This window comes from Asparagus officinalis, chromosome 6, assembly GCF_001876935.1.
Source record: "Asparagus officinalis chromosome 6, Aspof.V1, whole genome shotgun sequence".
Lineage (NCBI taxonomy): Eukaryota > Viridiplantae > Streptophyta > Magnoliopsida > Asparagales > Asparagaceae > Asparagus > Asparagus officinalis.
This window is the reverse complement of record NC_033799.1, coordinates 23,676,317-23,692,010: the sequence shown is the minus strand read 5'-3', so window position 1 is coordinate 23,692,010 and position 15,694 is coordinate 23,676,317. Positions and strand designations below refer to the sequence as shown.

The window sequence follows — 15,694 nt, the reverse complement described above, 5'->3', positions numbered from 1 at the left end:
TGCATCCACGCCTTCGTCTCCTCAGCCACGAGATCTGCCAGCCGAGCTCCTTCCCTGAGCTCCCCTCCTCCGGCCAGCCACCCCACCTCCTCGTCCTCTCCCGTCACCCCAACTCCTGTCCAGCCACCTCGCCGAACTCGAGCTCGAAGCCGCCGACGCCCTCGCCGTGACCCGCCAGCACTTCGTCGGCCACCCCCACAGCGCCTCCAAACCGCCGCAGCCATGCTCAGATCCGCAGCCCCAGCTACCTCCACCGCCACAGCCCCCATCTCTGTCCACTTTGCCGCCTTGAGCCTACACCACCACCCCATTGCCGCTGCCTTCACCCTCTCTCGAGCTGCCCAACGTCACCCCCATCAACCCTCAGCCCCCTCTCTCCTCCCCGTCGAGATCCCACTAGCCAACAGTCCCCGACCAGCGCCTCCCCCTCGTCCAGCACCCCTCCTTCGACGCCGACCGTCGTCGTTTCGCCCGCAGCCAGATCCGCCTCCTCGAGCTCCGCCCTAAGCCAAGCCCTAGTCCGCCAGATCCGCCATGCCCCCGCGCCGGATCTGATCCCGCGCCGTCGATGTTGAATCGTTCAACGAACCTCGAGGCAAGATCCCTCTTGCTCTTCGCCTCATCAATTTAATATTTATATCTATGATGAATTGTTTTGATTATTTGCTGGGATATATATGAAATTATTGATTATTGAAATTAATAACAAAATGAAATGATCAGAGAAAAAGAAAGAACAGAAAAGGAATAACATGTTTATGAAAGAATATCGTTTGGACAGTGCCTGAGTTGATCCGACCTGACGTGTCGACACGCGTGAGCCGATACAAAAGATGGAGTTCGACGACCGATCTTTTAGTTGACGCCGTAAGTCAACTCGAAGGGCGACGAGACCTGACCCGACAAATCGTAGGATTTTTGGAAGTAGTGTCAACATTTCATGTGTATAATAATTACAAATTGTGATCCCTCTTATACTATTCATGCATAACGAATTGTTCATAGTTTCTAATCATGTATTATAATCTTTATGATATGGTATTAGTCTTAATTACTTGTTGTTTCATGCTGTGATTGATAACCCTTTGTAGTTCATGACTTAGTGACCTCGTGCGTCATGAACAGACCTAGTGACATGTGTGGGTGTGTTGACTGAGTTTAGGTGGTGAACCAGAGCTATTGTGGACCTTGATTGTTGACTTAGAAAATGAGAAGAATTGGGATGGGAAAGTCTATGTTTATGTAATCGGATAAGACTTTTGATATATCTTCTGGGTTCGTACCGGTGGATCGGTGTTACCACTAGGATTGGTTAGTTTGTTGAGTCATAGTGGATCGGTGTCGCCACTGGGGCTCATTGGTTGGGTCAAAGTAGATCGGTGTCGCTACTTTGATTCTTGAAATTAATTGGTTGGTTGGGTCAAAGTAGATCGGTGTTGATACTTTGGTTCATGAATCTATTTGATTGGATGCACGTGGGGGATATGCGAATAGTCAGTTATCCGATAATATGAGCATTGACTCTATGTGAGATATGAACCGGTGACCTGTTATAAGATGACTAGTTACATGACTTGTTACTAGTGGATCGGTGTCGCCACTAGGGTTGCTTGTTGGATCAAAGTGAATCGGTGTCGTTACTTTGGTTAGGATTTATGGACTCTTGTGAGATTTAGATCAGTTGTATTTCTTTCATACATAGAAAGAGATTAATATTTAATTATCTACGAATTGAGACATATGGTATATACATGAGGGTTTTCTTGTTTGGATTATTTCGCTCGACGTACTACGTCTCTTGTTGTAGATTTTTAAGTATTAATCCCATCTATTGTTTGATCTTGTTGCTTGGATGGTTTCTGATCGCTACCTGCATGATCTTGTTACTTGGTTGATTTGTGGATTCATCTGATTATTAGTATTCCAGTTGCAAGCCTCTATCGTTATTACTATCATCACATGTTCTATTTTTATTTTTGTTATCGCATTGACCATGCATATATTATCATTACCGTTATTGTTTTTGTTCCTACCTTGGGGGATCTTGCCATGTGTATACACGCTGACGTACTCCTATTTTCTGGGTGTACGTCAGATTTAGGAGACGGACAGCCTCAGTTCGGAATCCTACAGGAGCCAGATGATTTTCAGTAGGAGAGCCTTGCAAGTGGAGTAGAAGAACAAGCTGAAGCGTAGTAGTTTTCTTCTGTATTAGCTGATAAACACTAGAACTCTTTTATAGTATTTCTTTAGTTTGATGATGAATTTAGTTATTTTATCAGTACTTTTTATTATGGACTACGTATTTTATTCCTAGTTGGACCGTTTTTGTAATAAGGGTATGATTGATCCATATTTTATGTCTGGGATGATTTACTATTGACGATATGTCTATTCCTTATTCTGAGTTGTCTTTATATTCTTGCTATTGTGATCAAGGACCTGTGACTTCGTATATTATATTTTTTGACGCTTAGCGTATTGGATTGAGAAGAAAAGAAAAGAGAAAAAAATAATAGTTTATATTTCTTCTAAATCTAATACGTCGCGGGCTTGTTCACGTTCTGATTCCTGGGTATTTTAGGAAGCGTGGCGTGACAGGTTTTGGTGGTGGCCCATGCAGGTCCCGGTCCCGGTCCCGAGTTTCCACTAGCGAGAATATAACAGACAATTTAGACGCATATCATGATTTCATCTGTGAGACTATTCTTGAGCCCTTATCCTACTTTCTTGATAGATTTTGTTTCGTCCTCATCTTATCACTCTTTGACTCCAGAGTTTTCCACGGTCCTGTCCCATCGCTTCACGATTACCCTCTCCTTGTATAACCTCTCTTTCCCGTACTGGTCCTTATTTTATGCGTTATTATTTTTACAACTATGTTTTCTTTGATTTGACTTATATATCATTTAATTGTATTGATTTCTATATTATTTATTATATTATTTTATGTATGATACATAGTATTATATTGTGTGTTTTTCATTAAAAATATATATCATTACTTATATATTTTCAATTATTTAAATCATTTCATTAGATTTCACATATACATCGCATATCATATTTGATATTTAGATTTTTTATTGCGTTTAATTATACTTTTGTATATCTATATTGTGTATGAGTATGTTTTTTCTGTCATATCATCTATTATTTACTTATATTTAGATTATTGTATATTGTTCGTGTTTTGTAATATACTTTAATAAGTTCATGAATTTAATATTCTACATATGTATTATATTCTTATCCTTTACATTTTTAGTATATAGTTTCTTATCAGTAAGTTTTGTCTTGTTAGATTATTTTAGTATGTTCGCATTGGTTTTGTTATTTTTAAGAGCTATGTAATTCTATTTTGATATTCAAGCATTTATTCATATTGTAAAGTTTGGAGTTAAGTTATTAATTATCTATATTTGTTACATTATCTCGTATCTTGGTTATTATTCTTTCATAACTAATAAAAGATTATTCTAAATAACGTTTATGAGCATGTAAAGTATTTATTCATGGTTGTTATAGCGTATTTGTATATTTGTTGTTATTTGCTTCGTTTTCAATATGTATTGTTTTGTCATTGAAACAAAATACATTGTATACGCGTGTTATTTTTAGTATTTATTTTATGATATTTTTAGACATTATATCTTTTATTGTGTTATTAGTTGTTGCTCATTCTCTATTCATTATTTTCGCTTACTTGTGTTGTGCTTTACTTTTTATTCTTTTATAATTATTATTCTCTTTTCATTATAGTGTATTCACTTAGATTATTATATTTACGATGTTATTGATTTGTAGTCATTCATTCTTTCTAGTATCAACTGTGTATCTAAAATATATCGATGTTTTATTTTACGAAATTATGCTCTTTTTATGTTTCTATTTGTTATAAATCCATTTTACCTTTCATAATTCATGTTTTAATGTATTACATAATTTTTGTATGTGTTAATTTATTTTGAGTTTTATACTGTCAATTTGTTTGTATGTGTTAATTTATTTTGAGTTTTATACTGTCAATTTGTACATTACTTATTTGAATGCATTGAGTCCTTCAATTATGTTTTCTTTGTCAATTGGTATTTTTTATTATTTTGACTTGTGTTATTTTACATCATGCTACTCTTCCATTTTGTTTCTTTCAATTTTGTATTGTCGTAGATCATATTATGCCAATATCGTTGTATTCTTATATTTTCTTGATTAAGTGTTGCTATTTTGCGGTGTAAGGGTGTGGAGTTATGACTTTATAGTTGTGTATACGGTTGTTACCATGTGTGCGTTGTTTAGTTTTGATTTTCGTGATTTACATATTGTGTTTTAGTTACGTATTTAGTCATATTATTTTTGCAGTTGGTGTGTTTTGTGTGTTATTACATAATTTTGGTCACATTGTACTTTTCATCAATGTGTATTATGTTATCGTTATTGTTGGTTATTTATCAAGTTATATGTTTTCCTGTATGTGTTTTATGTTATTTTCAATTTAAATTATTAGTTTAACTATGTTATTCGGGATTACGTTGTTATTTAGTTACAACTTTTGCATATTGTCGGCGTTTTGTTTATTAGTTGTTTTTTTTCTTTTTTCTCTTTTGTTGGATTGCGTATATTTTACTTTAATAAGTGAATTCTATTGCTTGTTCTTTAACTATTTCAATTGTTGTTGTATTATACATAGTTATTCATGTTCCTTAGTATTTCATTTTCGTGCGTCCTGTTATTTTACGCTTACGAATGTGTTTTCGTTATCTGCTATTCGTTGCATGAACATGTTAAATTCTTGTTCTATATATAAAATGTCACATCTTATATCTTACCTTACGTTGTTATTGTTTTACATTCTCCTCTGCATATGGATATAGTTCCGTATCTCCGTCATTGGATTTTTGTACATTACTTTTGTATTAATTCCGAGCACGAAATTTGTTTTAAGGGTGGTAGAATGTAAGGACCATGAATTTTGATACTAGTTAAAATAATTTTTTTAGTATTTTAAAATATTTAAATATGATTTTTAAAAGAGTTTTGTATTTTTCTTGAATTTCTATAATTTTCTATGATTTAAAGTCTAGGTTTTATATTTATTTAAATGATATTAATATTTATAAATTAATTTTATATGGTGAAAATTTATGGAATTTATCTGTTGCGTTACCGATGCTGTTACATGTCATTTTAAATAATATGTTGTATTATTTTTTTATTATGTATATTTTTGTATAATACATTGTATTATTAATTATGTATTATTTGTATAATTTGCTGTATTATTTCTACTGTTACATATTATCTGTCGTATTAGTATAACTTATACGTTTTACTGTGTACGTAATTGTCCCATAATTAGTTGATTTTAAATTTAAGAAAATATTTTTATTATGAATTATTCTCGTTTAATTATACAATATGGGTATATTTCGACTATTTCGTATCAACTGTTGAATTAACACGACATGTACGTTACTATTTGTAGATAATTATTCTGTAATTAGTTAATTTTTTAAGTACCCATAATTAATTATTTTAATTATTTAGTTAAATACCAAAACCCTAATTTTCTCTATATAAATATGTATATATGTATATGGGTTCTCTCTCTCCTCTCTCTCTTTCACGAAAAGCAGCCGCCGCCCCCATTCTTCGCTGTTGAGCCGCGCCCCACAGCGCCTCCAAACCGCCGCAGCCATGCTCAGATCCGCAGCCCCAGCTACCTCCACCGCCACAGCCCCCATCTCTGTCCACTTTGCCGCCTTGAGCCTACACCACCACCCCATTGCCGCTGCCTTCACCCTCTCTCGAGCTGCCCAACGTCACCCCCATCAACCCTCAGCCCCCTCTCTCCTCCCCGTCGAGATCCCACTAGCCAACAGTCCCCGACCAGCGCCTCCCCCTCGTCCAGCACCCCTCCTTCGATGCTGACCGCCGTCGTTTCGCCCGCAGCCAGATCCACCTCCTCGAGCTCCGCCCTAAGCCAAGCCCGAGTTCGCCAAATCCGTCGTGCCCCCACGCCGGATCTGATCCCACACCGTCGACGTTGAATCGTTCGACGAACCCCGAGGCAAGATCCCTCTTGCTCTTCGCCTCGTCAATTTAATATTTATATCTATGATGAATTATTTTGATTATTTGCTGGGATATATATGAAATTACTGATTACTGAAATTAATAACAAAATGAAATGATCAGAGAAAAAGAAAGAACAGAAAAAGAATAACATGTTTTGGGAAGAATATTGTTTGGACAGTGCCTGAGTTGATCCGACCTGACGTGTTGACACGCGTGAGTCGATACGAAAGACGGAGTGTGATGACCGATCTTTGAGTTGACGCCGTAAGTCAACTCGAAGGCCGGTGAGACCCGACCCGACAAATCGTAGGATTTTTGGGAGTAGTGTCGACATTTCATGTGTATAATAATTACAAATTGTGATCCCTCTTATACTGTTCATGCATAACGAATTGTTCATAGTTTCTAATCATGTATTATAATCTTTATGATATGGTATTAGTCTTAATTACTTGTTGTTTCATGCTGTGATTGATAACCCTTAGTAGTTGATGACTTAGTGACCTCGTGCGTCATGGATAGACCTAGTGACATGTGTGGGTGTGTTGACTGAGTTTAGGTTGTGAACCATAGCTATTGTGGACCTTGATTGTTGACTTAGAAAATGAGAAGAATTGGGATGGGAAAGTTTATATTTATGTAATCAGATAAGACTGTTGATATATCTTCTAGGTTCGTACCGGTGGATCGGTGTCGCTACTAGGATTGGTTAGTTTGTTGAGTCACAGTGGATCGGTGTCGCCACTGGGGCTCATTGGTTGGGTCAAAGTAGATCAGTGTCGCTACTTTGATTCTTGAAATTTATTGGTTGGTTGGGTCAAAGTAAATCGGTGTCGCTACTTTGGCTCATGAATCTATTTGATTGGATGCACGTGGGGGATATGCGAACAGTCAGTTATCCGATGATATGAGCATTGACTCTATGTGAGATATGAACCGGTGACCAGTTATAGGATGACTAGTTACATGACTTGTTACTAGTGGATCGGTGTCACCACTCAGGTTGCTTGTTTGATCAAAGTGAATCGGTGTCGTCACTTTGGTTAGGATTTATGGATTCTTGTAAGATATAGATCAGTTGTATTTCTTTCATACATAGATCGAGATTAATATTTAATTATCTACAAATTGAGATATATGGTATATACATGAGGGTTTCCTTGTTTGGATTATTTCGCTCGACGTACTACGTCTCTTGTTGTAGATTTTTAAGTATTAATCCCATCTATTGTATGATCTTGTTGCTTGGATGGTTTCTGATCGCTACCTGCATGATCTTGTTATTTGGTTGATTTTTGGATTCATCTGATTATTAGTATTCCAGTTGCACGCCTCTATCGTTATTACTATCATCACATGTTCTATTTCTATTTTTGTTATCGCATTGACCATGCATATATTATCATTACCGTTATTGTATTTGTTCCTGCCTTGGGGGATCTTGCCGTGTGTATACACGCTGACATACTCCTATTTTCTGGGTGTACGTCAGATTTAGGAGACAGACAGCCTTAGTTCGGAATCGTATAGGAGCCAGATGATTTTCAGTAGGAGAGCCTTGCAAGTGGAGTAGAAGAACAAGCTGAAGCGTAGTAGTTTTCTTCTGTATTAGCTGATAAGCACTAGAACTCTTTTATAGTTTTTCTTTAGTTTGATGATGAATTTAGTTATTTTATCAGTACTTTTTATTATGGACTATGTATTTTATTCCTAGTTGGACCATTTTTGTAATAAGGGTATGATTGATCCATATTTTATGTCTGGGACGATTTACTGTTGATGATATGTCTATTCCTTATTCTGAGTTGTCTTTATATTCTTGCTATTATGATCGGGGACCTGTGACTTCGTATATTATATTTTTTGATGCTTAGCGTATTGGATTGAGAAGAAAAGAAAAGAGAAAAAAATTAATAGTGTATATTTCTTCTCAATCTAATACGTCGCGGGCTTGTTCACGTTCTGATTTCTGGGTATTTTGGGAAGCGGGGCGTGACAATATATATCTGTATATGTTGATTGTTGTTTTTGGAATAAATTTTCCTTAAGGATTTAGGGTCTATTTATAGCGTTTGGGAAAATAATATGCACTAATAAAATAATAATATTTTACTATACTCGTGGGACTCACGTCTTAAATTTTCTTCAGTGGGGCCTATAACTTTTGACAAAAAATTAAAAACATGGTTGCTGCAGCAGCCCATGTGATTGTTGAAAAAAAATATTCAGCATAGACTTTATTATGACTGCTTTTGTATAATTTCTCTTTTTTCTGCTTTTGTTGGTTATATGATATAATATCAAAGGTCTGCTTGTATGTTGTATTGCTTTTGAAGGTTTTATATAGGATATCTAATTCCACCTCCCCCAGCATTTTGACTATATATTGGGAAAGATGACAATCCAAGAGAGGGGTATTTTCACTCGAAAACAAATAGAATATAATTAGATTAAGTCTCAATGATGGTCTAGTTACGAACTATTATTCTAGCATTCCTTCTTAAGCTGGAGGAGCATATAGACCTGTCATTTTTAGCTAGTTAAATCTAAGCAAAAAATTCCCTTCCCCTTCCTCCCGCCCAACCCCCCAAAAAAAAGGTAATGTTTTAGCGAAACCGTTTCCTATCTGTCTGAATTGACATGTGAAGTGACATTTTGCTCAATATCATTTCATAATGAAGTGACAATCAACATTTATGTATGCTTCCTATTCTCATGAGATTTAGTCTGTACCATTGGCAATATACGCCAGAACCTGATTATTACGATGTATTTCCATAGCCTAAGGTAGAAACACACCTATCTCCTGATGAAGGTATTTAATCAACATAATCCCTTAAGCAGCGAGAGCCATAACTTGATAATCAACCTTAGCAATAAATCATGGCACGATAGTCTGCTTCATCGTGAGATCACCATATTCCTCCAAAAAAAGTACAATATCTTCCAACGAGACACTATCAAGAGTATCATTTGCTCAACCAACATCAAAATAACCAATAATATTAAAGAATAAAAGAGACCCTTGTTGCTGATGGACTTCTCTTGTTTTCTTGCATTAGGTTATGCGCAGATACAATGTCCCAGAGGCATATGAGAAGCTGAAGGATCTCACCAGAGGAAGAGTTGTCAGCAAGGAGAGCATTCAAAAGTTCACTAATGGCTTGCAATTGCTAGAAGAAGCAAAGAGCATTCTCTTGAATTTGACTCCCTAGTCATACATTGGAGAAGCAGAGAAGTTGTCTAAGTCTATCGACGATCATGTGGATTTGGTGAATGGGTTCAGGCTTTTATAGCCGTTGAAACAAACGTTGAATGAACGAGATGAAAATTTTACTAATTGAACTATTCGTGGTTCATGTTACTTCCCCTTTGCATTTTCGTTATGAGCAAAGGCAGTTGATACCACAAACCGTTTGTGTTTGTATTATTGTGTAAGCTTGCAAGGGTAAATTAACAAAAGGAAAACGAAATTGAATAAGCTTGTAGCATTGTTGGGTGATCTTTAGACCAGTGCAATCAGTTTCATTTGGTTCTTTTACTAATGGTCTGGAGGATGAAAATTGCAAGAAGGAGGCTTCAAATACTAGAAATGGATTCTGGAGAAGCAACACGGGTATGCTTCCATGTATTGCTAAGTTCATTGTATTCTCCTTGTGTCAATTGTATTTTGTATTCTCCTGGTACTTGTATTTGTGATCAACATACAGGAATCATAATGCTTCTGCTGTTATATTGTAAGTTGGAGGATTTGATTATTGGATTTATGCCCCCATGAAGGTTTTTCCCCCTTGTGTCAATTGTCTCCTTGATGTTTGTTTTCATTTGAAATACTTGAAGTTTGTTTACCTCAACACTTATATTTATATTGATTTTTGGTTGCTACCCCTTCCGCAGGTTTGTTTACCTCAACACTTATATTTATATTGATTTTTGGTTGCTACCCCTTCCGCAGGATGCAATAGTAGTTCTTGTTTATGCGATTTGAACAATATTCTTGTGTTCTTTTTATTGAAATAAAGTATCTGGGTACTTGAATCTATAAATATCAACAAACCTGTGTTTGGTATACTGGTATTGGTGGGACGATTCTACCGTAGTATTCTCTTTTTGTTCACAACATAGATTTCTTGTTTTTTACATATTTAGATGCAGTTAGTTGTTGTCCTGTTCTACTCTCTCAATCATTAACATCTATTTAGTCTTGAAACTACTAGTACACTTAAAAAAACAACTATCAAAATATCCAGTGGAAATTTTATGTGGCATGATCTCGTCTATAAGAATTGAGATACGTGGTAAGGATTGAGAGAATTAGACATTGTTTAATTATCACATAAGTAAAGAGAATACAAATCCAAAAAATACAGTTGCTTCTCTAATTACATCAATTGTTTAATTATCACATAAGTAAAGAGAATACAAATCCAAAAAATACAGTTGCTTCTCTAATTACATCAAAATATGCAAAATCAACATCTAAATATGCTCTAATTACATCAAAATATGCAAAATCAACATCTAAATATGCAAAAACAAAAATCACTTACAAAAATCATTCTAGTTCTTTCTCTAATGTGCCTCCAAAGAGTATAGTTTGCTTGAACTCGAAGAGTAAATATTTGGCAAAACCTATTGACAGTAAAAAGTTTATTGTTCTGTTGAATTTCGTGATAACTATTATATCAAGTTTTGCTCATTACTACTTGAATTAACTTAAGTTTCATCAGCTTAATATTCTGTTCTTTTCTGAGAAATAGTGCCTATAGCTTGGGATCTCATGCAACTATTATTATGATAAGTATGAAGAGTTTTGAGAAATGAAAAAAAGAGAAAAAAGGAAAAAAAGAAAAAAGAAAAATGATCTATTTGTATTGCAGTAAGCAAGCGGACATACAAAAAACAGCCTGATTATTTCTACAAGTAAAGTTTCTTTCACTTATAACGGAATGTACCACTACCACCCAAATACTGTTAGCATCTTTAATATTTGATGAAAGTTAACAGTGGTGATTGTTAACATTACATTCATCATCAGATTTTGCTGACGTGACAATGATCTGACCCTGCCATGTTCAGCAAAAAAATTAGTGAAATCACAAGTTCAACATACACGTTTGTATGAAACTTGTAACTAATTTTTGCTAACGTGACAGCTATATGATATCCTCAACACTATTTTACAAAAATTTACAAAAAGAACATAGATTGATGACATTGATAATATTAATGACTGTGGTTGACGACTTCCAAATATTAATGATCCGAAAGGACCGAAAAGATACTTGGCTAGCACATAAGGGACCTACAACAAAGTTTTGCCAAAAATCTATATGCATTATTAGATTATCCATCATTTACCTTCCTTTTAAAGAAAATATCTGATGAACTGAACCTAACCTCCACAGGAAACACGTATAAAATGAATCAAGGCGCTCACTCCTCGCTCTCTCCGATTCCTTAAAAAAAGGCGGCTCCTTTTTCCCGCTCCACTAAACCTCGAACAAATTGCCCCTTTAAAAATCTAGGGTTAGGGTTTCAATCTTGTCTGCAACTCCATGGAAATGCTCTTATCACCCCCCTTGAGCCCCGTTCGCTTTCTTGCCGCCCTTTTCCTCCTCTCCCTCTTTGACTTTGATTAGCAGACAATTAGGCCAGCTAAGGTTTCGGATTCAGCCCAACCCTCCTCGGGGATTCGAACCACTTAGGGTTTCGCTGAGCAGTTCAGAAGGAGTCACGACTACGAAGATAAAGATCTCCATTCTTGGTTTCCTGGCTGGGGATTTTTCACGAACACTAGCCCTACCTTTTATTGACTACATGCTTGTTTTTTGCTTTTTTGTGATTATTTTGTTGTTAAGTATTCTTAAATCTGATATACTAGAATCTTGAAATGTTTCAAAAGTGGCATCTTTTGGATTTTGAATAAAATAGGATTTATTATAAGTTTACGGGGGGGAATATTTTGGGATAGAGCATAAAACTTTTAGTAAATAATAAATATCATATGCTATAGGTCACTTTTTTTCTTCTTCTGGATTTGTAATGTAGGGCTTCCACTATTGTATTTTGAATTTCAAGTTCTTAATTTTTTAAAATAAATTGAGATGATCCTTTGACAGTCCCCAATTTATAGTGAGTTGTATTCAATCCAATAATTAGGCTTATGAGTCTTCAATGATGATTAAGTTTGATCCGGAATGATCTAATTTTTTTGGAGATCATTTTTCTTTAACTTTTCTCATATTTGGACAACTAGTTGAATATGTTTTGGCGGTGTGAACTTTAATGTTTTAGATGGAGCATCATCGTGAAGAGGAGGTTGTCGATCTTGAATCTCTTAGCATTATGGCTCTATCACCTTTAGATGGCCGATATTTGCAGAAAGTCACCCATTCTTTAGTGAATATGGGTTAACCCGTTACCGTGTAATGGTCAAGGTAACTTTCATTAAATTCTCCTACAAGAATGCATATTTAATCAATGCCTTTTTATTCAACACCAGTGCACAGTGTTAGTCTTACATTATGTCTTTTTTAAGAATAATGGTTTCATATTTAAATGTAGATTATACAATCATTTTTGTAGCGAATGATAAAGAAATGTTTCTGGTAAAGCATGAAGAAACTATGGTTGTTGATTGGATATACTTGTTTGTCTAGCTTACAAAGCATAATATGTCTCAAGTATTTAGATAAAAGGTTTAAAGCCTTAGTTAGTTCAAAAGGTTTAAAGTTGTGCCTAAAATGTTCTGTGAACCGTTGGGATATTTATATTTGATATGCATATCTGACAATAGTACTGCTCTTCAAATAAATTTGCATATGATGTAGTATTAGCAGTTTCTGTATGAGTCCATCGAACATTGTTTATTTAGGTCATGCTTATTAGCGTGCTTTCTTTTACAATCTGACAAAACGTCTAGCCTCTGCTTTGATATAGGTAGCAGTCTTCATTAAAACTTGTCATAGTGTAGTCATGTCTTAGGTAATGGAGAAAGAGGTAACTTACAAGTAAAAAAGGTTTACCTCTTTCTCCATTACCCATTATGATCTGACAATGCTGGCCACTGTAGTTATATTTTCATGTTGGCTACTTATTGCAAAATGCTAATCTTAAGCGATTCTTTTTTAGGTAAAATGGTTGCTAAAATTATCAGAAATACCTAAAATCAAGGAGGTTCAAAGCTTTAGCGAGAATGCCAGGTCTTATTTAGAAAGTATAGTTAGTGGCTTCAGCAAAGCTGATGCTCTGGAAGTGAAAAAGTTTGAAAAAGTAACTAACCATGATGTTAAGGCAGTTGAATACTTCTTGAAACAGAAATGTCAATCCAATGCTGAGATTGCTGAGGTGAGTTTTGGACGTTCCTTGTTGTGGGTACTCTATGCTTCCTCTTTTTATAACTACGACTAACTATGGTTTCAAAGATTTCATTTGATGCTTACTATTTGACATCAGATTCTACAAAATTCTTTTTTAGGTACTGGATCTTTTTCATTTTGCTTGTACATCAGAGGATATAAATAATTTAGCCCATGCATTGGCACTGAAGGAGTCATTCAACACTGCCATATTTCCTATGATGATTGAGTTGTTGAATGCAATATACAAATTAGCGAAGGAAAATGCTCATATCTCCATGTTGTCTCGCACTCATGGATAGGTATTTTCAGTTGTAGATGAGAGGCAACTCTTGTTATAACAGAATACTAACTTTTTGTTGATCAGATGTTATCTACAAAAACTTTAATGATATATAAGCTTAATTGAAAAACTTATATTTCCCTTTTATTCGTGTTTACACATAGAAGGACATAGTTTGTTGTATATATTGATTTAAAAAAAAGAACCAGAAGCTATTAGACTAAGAAAATGCAGAGAATGCTTCAAGGAAAATGAAAAATTCTTTTTCATTTCCATGAACTAATTTATTTAGCAATCCTAAATTCTTAATGAGATTTATCCCATATGGAGAAGGGATGCAACTGACAAGAGCACGTTTAGAGAAGGATTAGAGAAGTGGGAGTACACAAAGAAAAACAAAGTACTCTTGGGTTTAAAAAGTTAAACCTAATCTAAATTGCACAGGGTAATATTCCACTAAGAATTTTTCCCTAATGTCTTGGTGGTAGAATTTTTTTGGTTGAAATAACTCAAAGATTTCTGGCTGGTCATTTTGGTGAAAATTTTTTATACAAAGGTAAGCTTTTTTTCGAGGGGGGGAGGGGGTATATATAGAAATAATTAAATAATGATTACATGCTGAAACTCAGAAATTTTCTACATGGGGCTAATACATCATGTATAATTACTGGTTTGATAAAAATTATACTGTCTATCTTCGTTCATATATGTTTTCAAGACATGTTCTGCATTCCTTTCTTCACGAGTTTTTAGCTTGATGCTATGAAATAAATTGAATGAAACCTTTTCAATCTGAAGGTTAAAAATAATATAATCATATCTTTATTTCTTATTTAGTCCTACATCAGAAAATGAGTGAGAAGTTAATTGCTTAAATAGGTATGCCCAAGACTCAAGTGTAACACGGCTAGTTGATTTTGGCAGTGGGTTAAGCCAAAGGTATTACACTTGGTGGGTCCCACGTTGTACTGCACCAATAGGCTCGGCGGCCCGGGGCCTGACAAAATTGTATCATAGCAGTTGCGAGTCGGAAGTGTGGAGCTAAGTGCTATACGGGGCTAAGTGCTATATTGCGTGAGTGCGGTGGGAGCCGCCTCTAGAGTCCACATAACCTAGTGATACCGGGATGTGCCAATTGTCATGTCACGATGAGGATGTCGCTCTAGAGTCCACATAACCTAGTGATACCGGGATGTGCCAATTGTCATGTCACGATGAGGATGTCGCTTATATAAGGTGTGGTGTTTGTGACACTCCTATTTAGTCCAACATCAGGAAATGAGTAAGAATTTAAGTGGCTTAAATTATTTAAGTGTAACATCGGTTAGTCGATTTTGGCAGTAGATTGAGCCAAACAACACGTTACACTTGTTGGGTCCCACGGCTTGTACCGCACCAATGGGCCCGTCAGGCCGGGACGTGACATGGCCAATATTAGAAGTGGACATATACTAAGTTGACTGCTCAAAGCAGCTGAAATATCATATTGATAATTTTTATCGTTATGCTACAGGAATAAATGATTTGCTTTTGTAATAGGTTTATGTGGTTTAGTTCTGATATCTTCTAACTCCCTTTGTAGCCTGCTTCACCCACTACTTTGGGAAAGGAGATGGCAAATTTTGCTTTCAGACTAAGTGAAGTAGGGAAGACCTTTACAGAAATGCAAATATTGGGCAAGTTTGCTGGAGCTGTTGGTAACTACAATGCACATAAAGTTGCATGTCCTGATATTGATTGGCCAACTGTTGCAGCTTAGTTCGTGACCTCTTTGGGGTAAGGTTTCAACCCTTACGTGACACAGGCATGTTTATTTACTTCTACTATTTTTCTATTTGTATGGTTTACCTATCTGATTCATTTTAGCTTGATGGATTTTTTTTTGCATAATTATGTAGTGCATAGATGATTTTGATATGGTTTTTTCTTTGTGGATGACTTGGACAACTATCATTAATGGGAGGAGTACTTT

The 15,694-nt window shown here is 35.6% G+C and overlaps 2 pseudogenes; both read left to right on the top strand.

Annotated features, from left to right (window-relative positions):
• LOC109845568 overlaps window positions 1-9,565 on the top strand; it is a 31,154-nt pseudogene extending 21,589 nt beyond the window's left edge.
• LOC109845914 lies at window positions 12,376-15,481 on the top strand (annotated as a pseudogene).